The 14920-nt window shown below is 35.4% G+C and overlaps 1 protein-coding gene across 4 annotated transcripts in view; it reads right to left on the reverse strand.

Annotated features, from left to right (window-relative positions):
• DCLK2 (doublecortin like kinase 2) overlaps positions 1–14920 on the reverse strand; it is an 85507-nt gene that overhangs the window by 59031 nt on the left and 11556 nt on the right. The window lies entirely within an intron of this gene.

Genomic DNA, 14920 nt, shown 5'->3' on the forward strand with positions numbered 1-14920 from the left:
TATTGCGTCCAATTTGTGTAAGTTCCTTGCATCCAAGGCAAATGAAAACAGAATCAAATTATAGACTACATAAATCTTACGGGACAAAAGATTTTTATTGGGTCTGATATTGTGTTCTTTGTGAGTCTGATCCAAAGCTCATCAAGGTTTCCTATTCACTTCAGCACACTCTGATCAAACACTTTGAAGCCTCCTTTCATAACACTGATGAATGGTTTAGTGGGGTGCCTCAGTTCAGCCTCAGCAACTACAGCTTTTCTCTTATGCAATTTTCAAAYGTCTAGGAATGATTCCAACAACCAAATGTTTACAACTGTACCATCCAAGATCTTCATCTTAAAGTTAATCCAGTATTCCCCCTCCTTGTTACACGTGCCTTGTAGCAAAAAGACCAGCCAGAAAGGAGGTGGAACAAGGCATTAAAAGGTACTAATACTCATCTTTGCTTAATAGTGCACAGTACACAAAAAGAGAGCACCATCAATTTCATTGTCTTGAAGAAGAAAGGGCTCAGCTCAGATTCCAGAAAGTTGGAAAGCCTTTTATTATCTAATGATTGTCCTTATAGAAGCAATGCACCACCTTTTAGCTTCTTGAGAGTAAACTGATTCAAATTTTCTTCTTAAAATGATACTACAATTTCCAACACAAATTCTAATACAAAGATGCCTTATTTAAAATTAAATATCAGTACATTTGTGTAGAGCAAGCAGAATACATCACAATTTCAGAGGCAAGAGGTGCCAGGGTTCTATTTAACTATGGTTACATATACAATATCATTCTCCCTCCTCCAACTTTTTCTTAGACAAAAGGAAGAGAAGATATCCTAAGAYCAGACAAATGCAACAAGATTTTGCGGTCAAGATGACATTACGATTTTCTGAAATGGATCTAGAGCATTAAAATTGTCCACAGCTGGCCTCATGTTTATCTACATTTTCAGAAAGATCTGCAAGTCAGAAAAGTGAAAGAAAATTAGAAGATCTATTAGATACAAACAAAAGCAATGCTAGCAAATATATACTAGGCCAACTATAGAATATACTAGGCCAACTATAGATTATTCTCTTTCTCCTCTTAAGATACCCACTAAGAATCAAAATAAAACAACAATTAGCTTTAACTGCCTAAAAGCAATCCTGTCAGGCTTTTTGGTCAAGTAAGCCACGGATGTACTTCTTTTGAGGTTTTCTCTGCAAATACAGGAATAACTATTGAAATTATTAACTGTAAATAAAGACTCTTTCATTATTAGCAATGATTTTACAATAACTCGTATACAAAKTGAAAAAATGCTCCAAATGTTGGTTTTAAATAACTTATGATAAATTTAGTTCATGAAATATTAAACTATCTGCTCAATACTGTGCACAACTGTGACCATTCTTATGAGTTACTCTAATTTAAATGCTTTCACTTTAACAATCTCAGTAACAGAGTGAATGCTTRTAAGATAAATACAGAAAGAACTGCTATAAAAAACAGGGAACTTGCTACTTTAATAACAGGCTGCATAATAGCATTTATCATCTCACACTCTACAAAGGGGAATGGAGAAGATGACTACATCATTTTATCCACTGTGCAGATTTACTGTCTGTCAATATGAAGTGGTGAATGCTGCCTCAGCTTTATCTAAAACTATCAGGTGACAGCCTTTTAARCAAATATCCCCCAAACAAGTTATTTTATTTACTTTGTGATGATCTACCCAATCTACCATCTTATAAGCTAGCTGGAGTTCACAATTCCTGTGAAACAAACATTTAATTAATTTCATTAATTAAAAAAACCTTTCTTTAAAGCAACTTGCATGAATAATATTCTTTGAGTTCAGTGTTCTAGGTAATTTTACTATATATTGGGATTCAGCATTTACAATTACGTTGATGCMATTTTAGAAATACTAAAATGTTACATCTATCTTTCACTAGAAACACTGCACTATCACCAAGAACCAGGTTTAACTCAGTTGGTTTGAGCATGGTGCTAATAATGCCACGATCACAGGTTCGATCGCCGTATGGGCCACGTGTCTGAAGGTTGGACTAGATGATCTCCAGAGGTCCCTTCCAACCTTACCARTTCTATGATTCTCACCAAACAAAGAACATTCCTAAGTAAATCATTTGCACTAAGTACACAAAGAAGCCTCAAAAGTTGTAGATATTCTTTTTAAAATGCTTTTAAGTTAGATGGAGAGAACTAACGACTTGCCCAAAGATGCATTCACATGGGTATCTTCCCTAGCACATGCTAATAGGCCTTTAAAACAAGTCTTTAGACAGAAATTACTTGAGGGATTTCTTCTACCCTTATTTCAATACAGCACAATAGTAGAAGTAAAATAAACATTATTTTGATTTGAGGATTTAATTTTTTAAAGTCAGAAATGTGTTCACATGTTTTCAGATTTTAAGTATAATTTACTATATCAAATTCAAAGAGCTAGCAGACAACTTTAACCATCAAAGAATCTACTCTAAGATACTAAAATTGACCAATCTTTTTAAACTATATTTTTATATATATATACATATATATATGTGTATATGTGTATATATATAAAGAGATTATGGTTAGATTTATTGCTGTTTTGAGGATGCAGATTTGCTAAAACAACTTTATGTAGTTAACAAAATATAAAACCCAACTATATAAAGCAAACAATGCTGCTGATAAGAGTAAAAGCTATTGCTCTCTTATCAAAATCTGGCAATACATGATTAGAGTAAGATTTTCCTTCTTAATATTCCATCTTGATTCAACTTAATTATCAGAGAAATCCTGCAGTATCCATTATGGCAGATGATAATTAAAAGAGAACTTYTATAAGAATAGACAAAATTATAATTTGCTCCCTGCCAACTGAGCACAGATGATAAAGTTCTCTCACAAATACCCAGGTTTCATGTAGTCAATAACTAGTCCTTTATATAAAATATTTTCAAGTATGCTAGTTAGATTAAAAATGACTCACAGTATAGGGGAAGATGAATCACTTAAAACCTTTTGAGATTAATTACATATGGATATTTAAAACAGAAAAAAAATAAGGTCACAAAGAGCCTCTAGCTTCAGTCTCATCCCTAGCAAAAATCAATCTACACAGGAGGGATTAATATTTATTTCCCATACCACACTTGACAAAGCTTTTTTACTTCAGTCCCAAGCCAATTTGAACGTCACATAACCCTTTTCTCCAGCACACAAAAGAAGAAATGTTGCAGTTCTCACCTGTTCTAACAAGGATTCAAAGCTGAGTCTGCATGTGAAAATATTGGACCTGGCTTTCCACTCCTCCTTCCCTAATATTTAGGGCAACAAAGCTTTTGTGTTCAGAGGAACGAGAAATTGAGCAGTATCTGCTGTTACCAAGACCTGTATCAATTCCCTCATTGGCTTTGAAAAGAAGGAGGAAACAGAGAGACTACAGTTTTGGAAATGTTTCAAGAGAAGATCTCAGTCTAAAGACAGATTCTATTCCAACTGCACTGTGCAAAAAAGTTAGATTTCCTCTAACGTAGAGGTAATTTCAAGATAATTTCACTACRAGTAATCTCTGCTACAGATGAAGGGAAGAAAAACAACAAGATCTGGAACCAGTTTCAAATACATGCTGTGTATTTGACAGCAGTCAAACACTAGGGTTTCACTTTTAACAGAAATATCAAAAGCCTTATTCTCCCAGTTTTTCCTTTGGCCAGAAAACACATAGTCAATACTAACCACTTGGGAATAGCCACAGCTGGCGTGCATCTCATCTTTCTCAGCTTACCAGTTGATATTTTTTATTCTCCCTTATCCTTTGTAACTAGAAGAACAAGCAGAAATGATCTGTACACGAGAGCACAATTCTCCATGTGACAGTACCATGCACTTCCTGCTTCCTCTAAGAGGTTCTGTTGAAAAACAATGTCCTCCTCCCTGCAACCATCAAATGAAGTTACTGGTAACAGGACTAACTYCACAAATGCTGCTTTTATTACTCAGTCAAGAATCCTATTTGAACAAAACAAACTACAATTTTCAATTTCAGACTAGCATTTAGGTGCTATGGGGCCTGCATCCACCTTGCAAGAGATGAAGAAAGAAGGCCTAGAACACCACACAAGGACTTACTTTCTCTCAGTGTGGGCAAGAACTGGGAACCTCAGRGGCCCGACTACTGCTAGGCCTGGCACCCCTTTGTTCTTCATGACAAGGTTCCAAGTTGATAAAATTCCCTGCAATGGCTTTTGCCGCTGATATACAAGTAAAGGAGCAGTTTTGCATAGCTCAACTTAGCAATATTTATATAGGAAATGCATTAGACTAATGGGGAGAAAGGGAGCAAAGAAAGAAGTGTGGCTGAACTGTAGYGTGCTCTGACTGTTCATGCCTTTCCAGAAACTGTAAGTAGCTCAGTAAAAGTTCAAATAGCTTTAAGTCCATTCTTTATTCCTGTAATGAGTACAGGAGTGAAAAAGCAAGACCTGAGTAACAAATCTACATTGTTTCTAATAGGTTTTGAAGAACAAAATCACTTAAGCCTTCAACATATTYTAGAAGCCTCTTCTTATTCCCAAACAACATTACTCACTGAGGAGACCTGTGTTATTTCCCTAGAAATTCATCAAAATACCTTACAGCTATTCCTAGAATGTCTCCCCCGATCTCACAAAATTAAACAAGAGCAGTTCTTGCTGTTTTCTGCAAAGTTGGGATAGCAGACAATAGAGCTTATGTTCCCCCAGCCTACTTACCTTAACATTCATTACCTTAACACTCATGCCTTTCTTGACATAGRCTTCCTTTCTTCTACAGGTAGGTAATCTGCCCCTAGTTTATAATCTACTAGATGCAGAATGAGAACGAACAATGCACAATACAASGATAAACAGGAACAAAAACCTCCTTATCCTAACAGTTCAAGTGGCCAACACAATAGYTCCAAAACAATTTTTCCTCTCACACATAGATAAAACTAAACTGCATCCTTATAAACTAGATATCATTCTCAGTTCTACCTGTTCTCACTAGAAAACTGCATTCCTTAAATTAAGTAATTTGAGAGTGAGTGGTTGAAACGTCTGTGATCTGGCCTTACGGATTCTATTTGGCTAATTATATTTTAATAGCTTTAAAACTAAAGAGGGCTTGTCTTGAATTAACCTCAGTTTTCAGGTAGGCTCACCTCTCCCTGCCACACACACACACACACACACTTGATAACTTACACTAGTGTTTACCTCCAAAATCTCTATATAAATCTTACTTCTTACTGAGTATTGGGAGAAAGACCTCWTGAAAGACTCGGGCAAGACTGAGGAAGGTGCTAAATTCCTTATCATTTTTACTGGCACTTAATGTCTTACTCTCTGTGCTTCTGGTAATTTTCTACTCAAGCCTTTTGTGTTGTATTAGAACAAGCAAAAACTCGTATTTGGATAGGTCTATATTATTTCCAGCAATAAATGTGTAGTGTCAATCATATTAATACCTCGTGACATAGGTATTAAATGCGAATGTCAAACTTCCTTGCAAAAAAAAAAAAAGCAGACATCCAGACACCAAAATGCTCATCTGCATAATCCATCCAATCTGCACTTTCCTTAATGCAGTTTTTGGCATGAAAGTTGTTAAGAATGTTAAGATCAGTGAAGACTCCAAATATTAGCATTTATTTTCTATCTTCAATATAATAAATATAACAACATATAAATATATAATTCAAAATAATCAACTTTCCATTTCTTCCATTCTTTCCCTGTAATACACAAATACCAAGTTCCAAAATTTCACAGATTAGCAGTCTTCAGTTTGTTATAGGTCTTAGTGATGGATTTGTGACAAGTAGGATATAAGTGGTCAGATTAGACATTCTTGTAGACTATTCTGGACATAAAGTATATTAGACTGCCAATTCCACTACAGGCAATTGGATATTCTCAGCTACACTGTGCCTTCCAATCCTGTACTCTGAATACCCTGTTTACCTCTCTTATTCCTGAAGTGATTATAAAGAGGTTGGCAGTTAATAGGCAGGTTTAAAGGTACCTTAGTTCAACTGCTATTCCCAGTTGTAACATGACTGCAGCTAGAAGAACTTGGATCTAAACACATCTCAAAACAGCCCCAAATTCTAGGAATACCCAGTTTCCAAATAGTCAGTATACTTGTGTCTATAGCAGAGTATGTATTACAAATATGTAGTATGTATGTTAAAAATATATAGAAATAGAATATTAGAAATACTTTAGTACAGAAACATAGAAGTTGTATAGACATGGTATCTCAGTTTCAGTATGAATTATACTCCAGTCAGTCAAAATAGGAATTCAAGTCACTCATCATTTCTGCAGGAAAAGCAGCAGCAAAAACCTGTAAGTTAGTAATAAAGCAAACATGTCAGAGGAAGAAATATGAATTTTACAGGCTTCTCCATACTGTCCAAAATGTAGGAAAGAAGACTTATATGAAGAGAGATTAAAGAAAAAKAATGGGAACATGAATTGCTTCTCTACTACCTCCATAGAAATCTAGTGACAAAATCATCACCAAGCACGTGTATCATACTCACATCTTCACAAAATAGAGAATTAACACTTCTTACCTCAAAAAGGATCATATACTTGACTGAGTAAAAATACATTTACCCAGCTAGTAGCAAATATATGTAATATCAGTCAGTCTGCAGTCTGACCTGACTAGATACRGACTACCTCCAGGTCCCTGAGTTCYAGGCATCAGTCAGCTGGTGTCATGAAACATCTGCCTGCACCTAGGCATATTCTTTATGTCTGTATTAATGGGGCCTTTGCAAAACATATACAGAAAAAARCAATTACTCCTTAAGTAACCTATATACGCTTGAATCTCTCTTATTCCAGTTTTATTCACAAAAAAGCCAAACTCTTGATCTCTTCAAAAAAAAGAGAAACTGCAGGTTCTCAGCATGCAGGTGAATGGCATCTTTGTAAGGCTCTAATAAATACAATTCTGTCAGTCTGTTACTCAACCTGCTTTGGCTTTCTTTAGCTAATTAGCTTATTTTACAATAATTTTATCCAGATTGGAATTCCCTTACTAAATACTAATTGAATTGGAGGTTAGAGGCAAGAAGGGCAAAAGYCGAGAAAAGTCTACCTAGATTTAGTCAAAAACAAAAACAAAAAAAACCCAAACCCAAAACAAGCAACAATAAAGACACACATCCATTTGGTTTTCTTCTGAAATATTTTCATGTCTTCAAAGTCTCCCATGTAGAGCTCTCCTGTGCCATATCTCAATAAATAAAACATCAAATGTAGTAAATATAAAGAAAACAAGTATTTAAGAAAACAGTAGGAATAGCACACTTGCACAACAGAAGAAAATGACTGTTGACTTTGTAAAGGAGAGAAGTGCTAAAAGAACACTGTATTTCATTGCCTACGACAACAACATTGAATATCACACTTTCCTATGCAAAGCTTAAAAATATCAAGCAGCAAGCTGGGTCATTATTCCATTTAAGTGTTGAGAAGCTCTTTGCTTTTAAAAGTTGGCTTGCATTGCTATTACTTCAGCATTACTTTCCTTTGAAGTCTTCAAACTACTCTATTCAAAGGCTGATGGCAAATTAATCCACTAGTAATATTTTAAACACTAAGAATGAATATTCCCTCTCCTACCTCTGACAAATTGTTTTATTTTTCCTGACATTAATTTATTATGGAAAAGTGCCAATTTTCTAAATAATTGGGACAAATCTATATGAAATGTTCACATTTCAAGATTACAGCATTATTACTTCAATAGATTTAAGAAACATGGACAACCCAATCAGAGTCAACCAAGAAGCAGCTAGTATTACAGATCAATCAACTTGACAACCTGAAAGACATCTTAAAAGTAGCAAGTTTCTTTACAGACTGTATTATRAACAGGAATGGATTGAATTCAATCTTGAAATACTTTTGCACCRAAATATAACAGGCTTTCTTAAAGAAAAGTTTGCAATTTAAATATGATAATGCAAAAACTGTATACTGAACTAAAATAGGCTAATTTAATTACAAGAACAAAATCCAAGATCTCAAAGTAATAGAAAATCTGTAACACAAATTCTAATCTGGCATATGACAGCTGCAGAACGAATTCAAAAGATTTTTACCAGACTAATTATCTGTTAATGGCCAGGCGCAGCGGGACACAACAAATTCCCAAGATTTAGCTTCCAAGTCATGTGATTTGATCTTAGCATGGCAGATGGCAGACAATGACTGCACACCATTCATTTACTCTAAGAGCTACACAYGCCATTTTTGTAACCCAGTACTAAAATTATTATAATCACACATCAACAGAGATACAATGTTACCATGGGTGACACTACTATTTGCCAGTGATTGTTTCCCTCTCCACACAGCATGTCATTTTTATTAAGTGCTGTCAGCTCCTGGAACGCACAGACAAAAACCAAAAACCCAGCAGGATTTATCTTCTCTATAGAACCACAAAGACTCCAGCAAGCTGGATATCAGTTTTAACAGGACAGGCATGCTTGCTTTCAGTTAAAATGTCAGTATATTTTTTCAGTTGCCATTCTCTAATTCAAAAGTGCTAATTTCAAATCAAGGTCTGATTTTGCATCTATTTGAATAAATACACTTATTTTACCATCCCACTCCATCAACCCATTACTCTGATGACAGTGAATACTACTGATTATGTATCTAAACCCAATCTCTCTGAAAAAGATTAAATTCATATCCAGCAGATTATCTGCAACGTTACACCACACCCCCCAAATTGGTAACCTAGGATTATGTATTCGGGGGGGAAGAGATACATGTTCACTGGTCTATCTGTGCCATATTTTGGAATATTGATCTCCAGAAAGCAAGAACAACACACATTGACCCTCCARTTCAAAATACCTTTGCTCTAGAAAGTAGTTTTTTCAGTGTTAGAACTGCAGCTATTTCACATGGCATGACCTTTACTTCTTGCAAGCGCAACAAAGCTTACGAGCTTCCTCAGCATTATTGTTCCCTGCCAGTTTAAAGACCCTCTCCTTAGATGATTAATTTTTAAGACTTTCTGCAGCACCTCTGTACCACTATATTTTTATCAAATGCTCTAGAAAGCATTTCCTACCTCAATTTGCAGCCAGAAAAAGATCTATGTGTACTTATTTTTAGGATATTTTTCAAATCCTTGCAGCAATGACAGAGCACAGTTAATTTYGGGTTAGTTTGAAATACCACTGCCTTCCTTAACTATAGATGGGAAAATTTCTATGTCCATAGATGGAGGGCAAAATTATCTCCTTTGTTTGAATACACTATTTCTGCCTGCCCTCTAAGAATAAATAATGAGGRTTTCTAGTTTTAGGCATAATGATTTAAAGGGCTGAAAAAAATATACTATGTAGCAGGTTCATGAGTAAATTTATTTCCTGTCATATTTCCTCAAGACTAAGACTACTTTAATTCTTTTGTTTTTCTTAAACTTGCAAGATTTGTATCCCACACCCAACAGACAGACATCTCTCAACAGCTGCTCTCTGAAATGATTCGAGCCTCTAGCTGATGCCCAAGTTTCCCCAAATCATGTGTCCTTTCAGATACTGGGACAGGTTCGTTAGTATCAGGCTCAAACCCCCTAATTGTAAAGCCTGCTATGTGAATTCCTCTATGGGATGCATATGTGTTTTCATGCACATTTTATCAACTGGCATTCAGACATTGGTTATTTTGTCTCTAGCTCAACAACTCTTCTTGTTGTGCGTATTCAGTAGTTACCAAAAACACCTACCAAAAATAAAGCTCTCAGAAATCTCGAAACAGTTTACAAATCTCCATTCATCTACCTTACAGTAGGACGAACTGAACTTTAATCACTCCAACCAACATAAAGCTTGCACTGAATTAAATCTTTTTCATGCAGAGTCCTCATTTTGTGTTATTTGCTACGTAACATGAAGGTTAATATGCTTTTCCCTGTGGACACCAACCATGAATTCTGAAAACCCTTTCTACCCAATATTTCTACTCTTTTAGTAATTATATTGTCTATCATAACCATAGTATCAAATCACTGAGTACTCCRCTGGGGTTTTGGGGAAATTTTTCATTGCTTCATGAAGGCTGACTCTACCTCTTTGGATATATAGCYTTTAAATTTTTGGTCCCAAATCCTAGTCCAGTCTCCTTATAGGATTTGCACTAGCCTACCTGAAAATGTATGATTAGAAAATTGAGTCTCAAATTTATCACATACCTTTGTATGTTTTGTTTCTTTTTATACTCTATCTATGCCCTGTGTAGCATTCATCATCTCCACATAAGTGAACTGAAATCTACAACATTAAACACTTTAAAAGCTTCTACTGTCAGAAATGAAGCTATTACCTAACTATCCTCTGTTCCTTTTTCCTAGCACCTATTATCCTTTACACTTTTCTCCAGCTCTTCTCCAGAAATCAAAGTACACTTTACTTTCTGCTGCTTCAGCTGTTTTCTGAGTTAGCTGAAGTCTTTGGGTCCAGAAATCATTTAGAGGCAAGAAATCTGACAGAAGGTTGCTTCGTTTTGGTTTACTGGTTGTAACTGGTGTCTATTACTCAACCAGATCTGTTGTAGTTGGGCTTTGCTACTGAAAGTGCAATTCTCTATAGCTGTTGCATGAAGCTGACAATGAGAAGAGTGAATATGTTCTTCGCTGAATGCAGAGGCTTTCATTCCTAGTTACAGTTCAAAGTCTTGAAGATTATTCTCTTTCTTCACAAATGCCTCATTTTTGTGTGATCTGCAATGCAGAGAATCACTGCCCTCACAGCTGCCACTGGCATTCCTCTGTAACAACATATATGTTTTTCTTAAGAGTTATGAGGAACATAAGGACTAAAGGTTTTGATCCCCATACCTGCAGTTTAATGTAACATTTAAGCTTAAATGGCCATTTTAAATTTCAGTAACTAAAACTGCACAAAATTTAACCTTTCTATATATTTATAAAACTGTCTCCTGCAGACGTTCAAGTTTGTGCTGTTTCCAATACATTTGTAAGAATGGCTATACTAGGTTAAAGCCTCAGACGAAAGATAAGGTGTCCTTTTGATTTCAATAGCTTTTGACTACATGYAACGCCTGCTAATATGGAAGCAAATCTCCATGAGAGTCATTTCTAACACCTGCAATGAGATGTCAGACAGTAATTTAACAGTACAATCAAACTACACTAAAAATAAGGAATAAGATATTCACAACACTTGGTAWCTACTGCCTAGTTCCTCAAAGAGTACTGCTGATGAATAAGATACAGCCTTGCACATTAAGTGGAAAAGAARATTGAACTAAAGGCAAATTTAAAACTATTTAGTTGACTGCAACAAAATTTAAAGCATTTCATCCCATGTATAACTTCAGATAYAAAWCTGGAAAAAAAAAATCCTCATAAATTCTAAAAATTTGTCTCAATACTAAAAAGTCATCTCTTACTGAGATAAAGATTAGAGTACAAATGCCATATTAATAGAAAATTTCAGATCTAAATGACAGAAGCTTCTAACCTAGAAGAAGTGAAACGAGAAGTCAGAGAGTATCAGTCATACAAATAAAGAAGATCTCTCTTGCTCATCCCTAGCTTCAGTTGCTAGAAAGAGCTGCCATCTGTGACGGATATTTTAACAGTTGCACCTGATRTCTTTAGTATTTCTAGTAAAGAACAAATAGGAAAAAATCAGCTTTTAGAACCCATCACCTCTCTACTAAGGATGTTCAAAGTTGTCAATAGAAAAAAAAATTACTGATAGATTGTAAGTCTCATTAATACTTCCAAATGGAACATCTGCTTTCCTCAGTTACTCATTTAACTTTTAATGGAAATAAGTACCCTATGAAAAACTTTGCTAACAGAAACTAAGGGAGCTTTTGGGTTAAGAGATAGCCTCCGACATAGTATGGCCCATCATAAAGGACCTTTGAGATAAGAGTAATCTGTGGTATGTTCTGGCTACTTTGGAATTCAGCATAGAAGGGGTGAGGCATTCACTTTTTCAATCCTGTTATGGCTATCCATCCATGAAATCACAAAATGTTGTGTATTTGAAAAGCTACTATCTTCCTGAAGTGAAGATTTCGTTTTCTTTTATTGACAAATAATGTATAGTCCAGAGTTCGCTAAGATTTTTTGCGAGTTTCTCCCAGGAAATATGTATTTTTTTCCTCAACCATACACTTCACTCTTTTGAACAAACAGTGAAGGTAATTTTCCATTAAATTACTATCCTACAGTTTACAATAATTGTTACTTGAAGTTTGTTTAGAAAGACAGARAAACCCTCCATTCTCTTTGGAAAAAAAGCAAAGGTTAGCTTCCCAACTGGAGAAGCTCCAGTCTGACCACCCTTGCTTCACAGTAGCAGAGTGATAGCAAAAGAAGAGAGAGGAAAAATGCAGCCAAGTAAGGAAAACACTTTGGTCAGGCAAACCTCAATGTCAGAAGCACAGAGCCTGGAACAGCAGAAGCCTATATTGCAAAATTAAAGCCAAGTTACTTTTATAGGAATGTTTTTCCTCATGCAGAAATGATCACAGAAGTCTTGGGGAGGAAAAAAGGTGTTTGTTCATCTGCTTAAAAGCAAAGTCAGCCTTATATCAATGTAAAAGAAATCGTTAAAAAAAAAACAAAAAACAAAAAAACACACACCTTGAGGCTACACATCCCTAATTTTCAAGTAGCACCATCCATATCAAAACTGAATATAAAAGGAAGTCTTTTACACGTTATAAAATCTTACAATCGAAAGCTACATAATTCTTTTTCTTTAAACACAATATGCAAGGAAAATAACCATTATGGATATTGCTCTTCCTGTTAGTATTATCAAGATGCTGCTATAGTCAAGATTAACGAAGTCAGAAGAGTAGATTAAAATTGTTCTGAGGACATCATCTTTATCGTACTGCTCCAAATTAAAAAGAAGGYTTCTTCAGAGATCACTGGTTTCATGATCATTCCCAACTACCCACCATTAAAGACCTCAACAACAAMAATCACCATGTAAGTTAGCAAGAGAAACACATACTCTCTGATAAAAGAACACAAGAATTATATATGCATGTTTTAAACGCTTGAATTTCAGCATCAATTCTATGTTTTAAGAATACACAACTTGTTCCCTCTCAAAAATTGCAAAAATATATATTTCCTCAGAAATAAAATATGAGGGACAGGAAAAAAACCTGAGAAACAAGAGCTACATTTATAAGAACACAGCCATTTACAAAAAGGCCTTTTTTTTCCCCAAGCGTTTGCCTTTCAAGCTCTGCCAACAACAGAACAAACATAAAAGATCTGCCTCACTAGCAGATTTAGAAGAATAAGCAATTACCACATTAGGGAAAACAGGCTCAGAAATTTCCACCAATTGGTAATTGGCAGCAAAGTAGCTCTTCATTTACCAAACCCCACAAAACCCTTAGGCGCCAACCTCTACATATATCAGCAAAGAACAAAAAAAGAAAAAAAAATCCCCATAGCCTCAAGCTGAGGTCAGTCCTTTACTCTAGGAGAAAAAAAGGGAAGTCTCTTTCCTTCTAGGAGGCTGTTAAGAAAAGGAGGCTTTTATCATCAGGATATCTAAAGTCAGAGCTCTCCTATCTGGGTAGCTACGTCTCCAGGACCACTAAAATCATCAAGATTTTCATTCATCATAAAATCATCATCACAGTAGTGCAGGCAAAAGCTCATTCCCAAAGTCCTTTGGAAAAGCAAATGGCTGGAGACATTTCTTCCAAACGAAAGGGATGCCTCCATGCTTAGGCACTGTCACTGCTGAAACAATTTACACATGGATGAAGTAGTAAAAGGCAGCTCTCTGCAGGATGTTAGCAGTGAAAGCTTTCCAGAAATTTTCCTATTGTGCTTCAGAATACCCACCTCTACACCTGCAATCCAAGTCTGATTAACCTCATTACCGTAAAAGTGCAGGATGACCTGCAGCAGCAACCACAGTCTTACACTTATTTTAGAGCATTCACAACAATCAATCATCCTCACTGTGGACTGAAGACAGCCATCATCCACAATAGGTGACATTAATATGCAAGCAACATATGTGAATTTAATGTACAATTGAGAATTAATTAATTTTATTGATCCCTGATGTACCACTGCATGTTCCACATCAATGCAGATCAGTGAGTGTCTACTGTATTAGCAATTTGATAGCAGAAGGGAATCTGAACTGAGCTTCCTCTTTGTAGCAGTTGCCTTTCCTGACTCCTCTCAAATCTATTTCAATCTACTTGCTTCAGGAGATTAAATTCCTCTTATCTGGGACAGTAACAGAAGACCTCATCAGTAGGAGAGACTAATTACTGTATAATAAATATCCTCAAAACTGATTTATAATGAATTAAATTAAGCATGACTAAATCACATTTCAGGACTTTTTAAAAGAAAAGTACATTCCTAGAAATGATTCTCTTAACAAATCTCATTAACAAATCTAATTAAAAATCAAAACTATTAGAAGAACCAGAAAGCATGTTACAATGCCACCAATTACTGCAAATCAAGAGTCTCAATGATGCATTTGCCTCACTATTTTTAATACCAGAGAACAGGAGTAGTTCTTTCCAAGTACTTAATAATTAAAGTGTACCCACAGCACAGAAAACCTAACACAGAAGTAAATCACATACCAAAAGACCCTCTGAAAAAGTGCATTTGTTCTGTGATACATTTGCTAGTAACTCTAGGCACAAAAAGGTGCTTTTTAAGTKATGATCACAAACATTATATGGGATTTGACAACAAAAATTCACAGATCTGCATGAACAAAATTGAAACTTTACAAATAGTGCATGGGAGGATATGGATATGCAGGTGTGTAAAAATACCTTTTGAAAGAGCATGGATTCTAACATTTAGTTAGCAGTAC

Source organism: Rhea americana, unplaced genomic scaffold (genome assembly GCF_003343005.1).
Source record: "Rhea americana isolate MKP2758 unplaced genomic scaffold, rheAme1 scaffold_38, whole genome shotgun sequence".
Classification (NCBI taxonomy): domain Eukaryota; kingdom Metazoa; phylum Chordata; class Aves; order Rheiformes; family Rheidae; genus Rhea; species Rhea americana.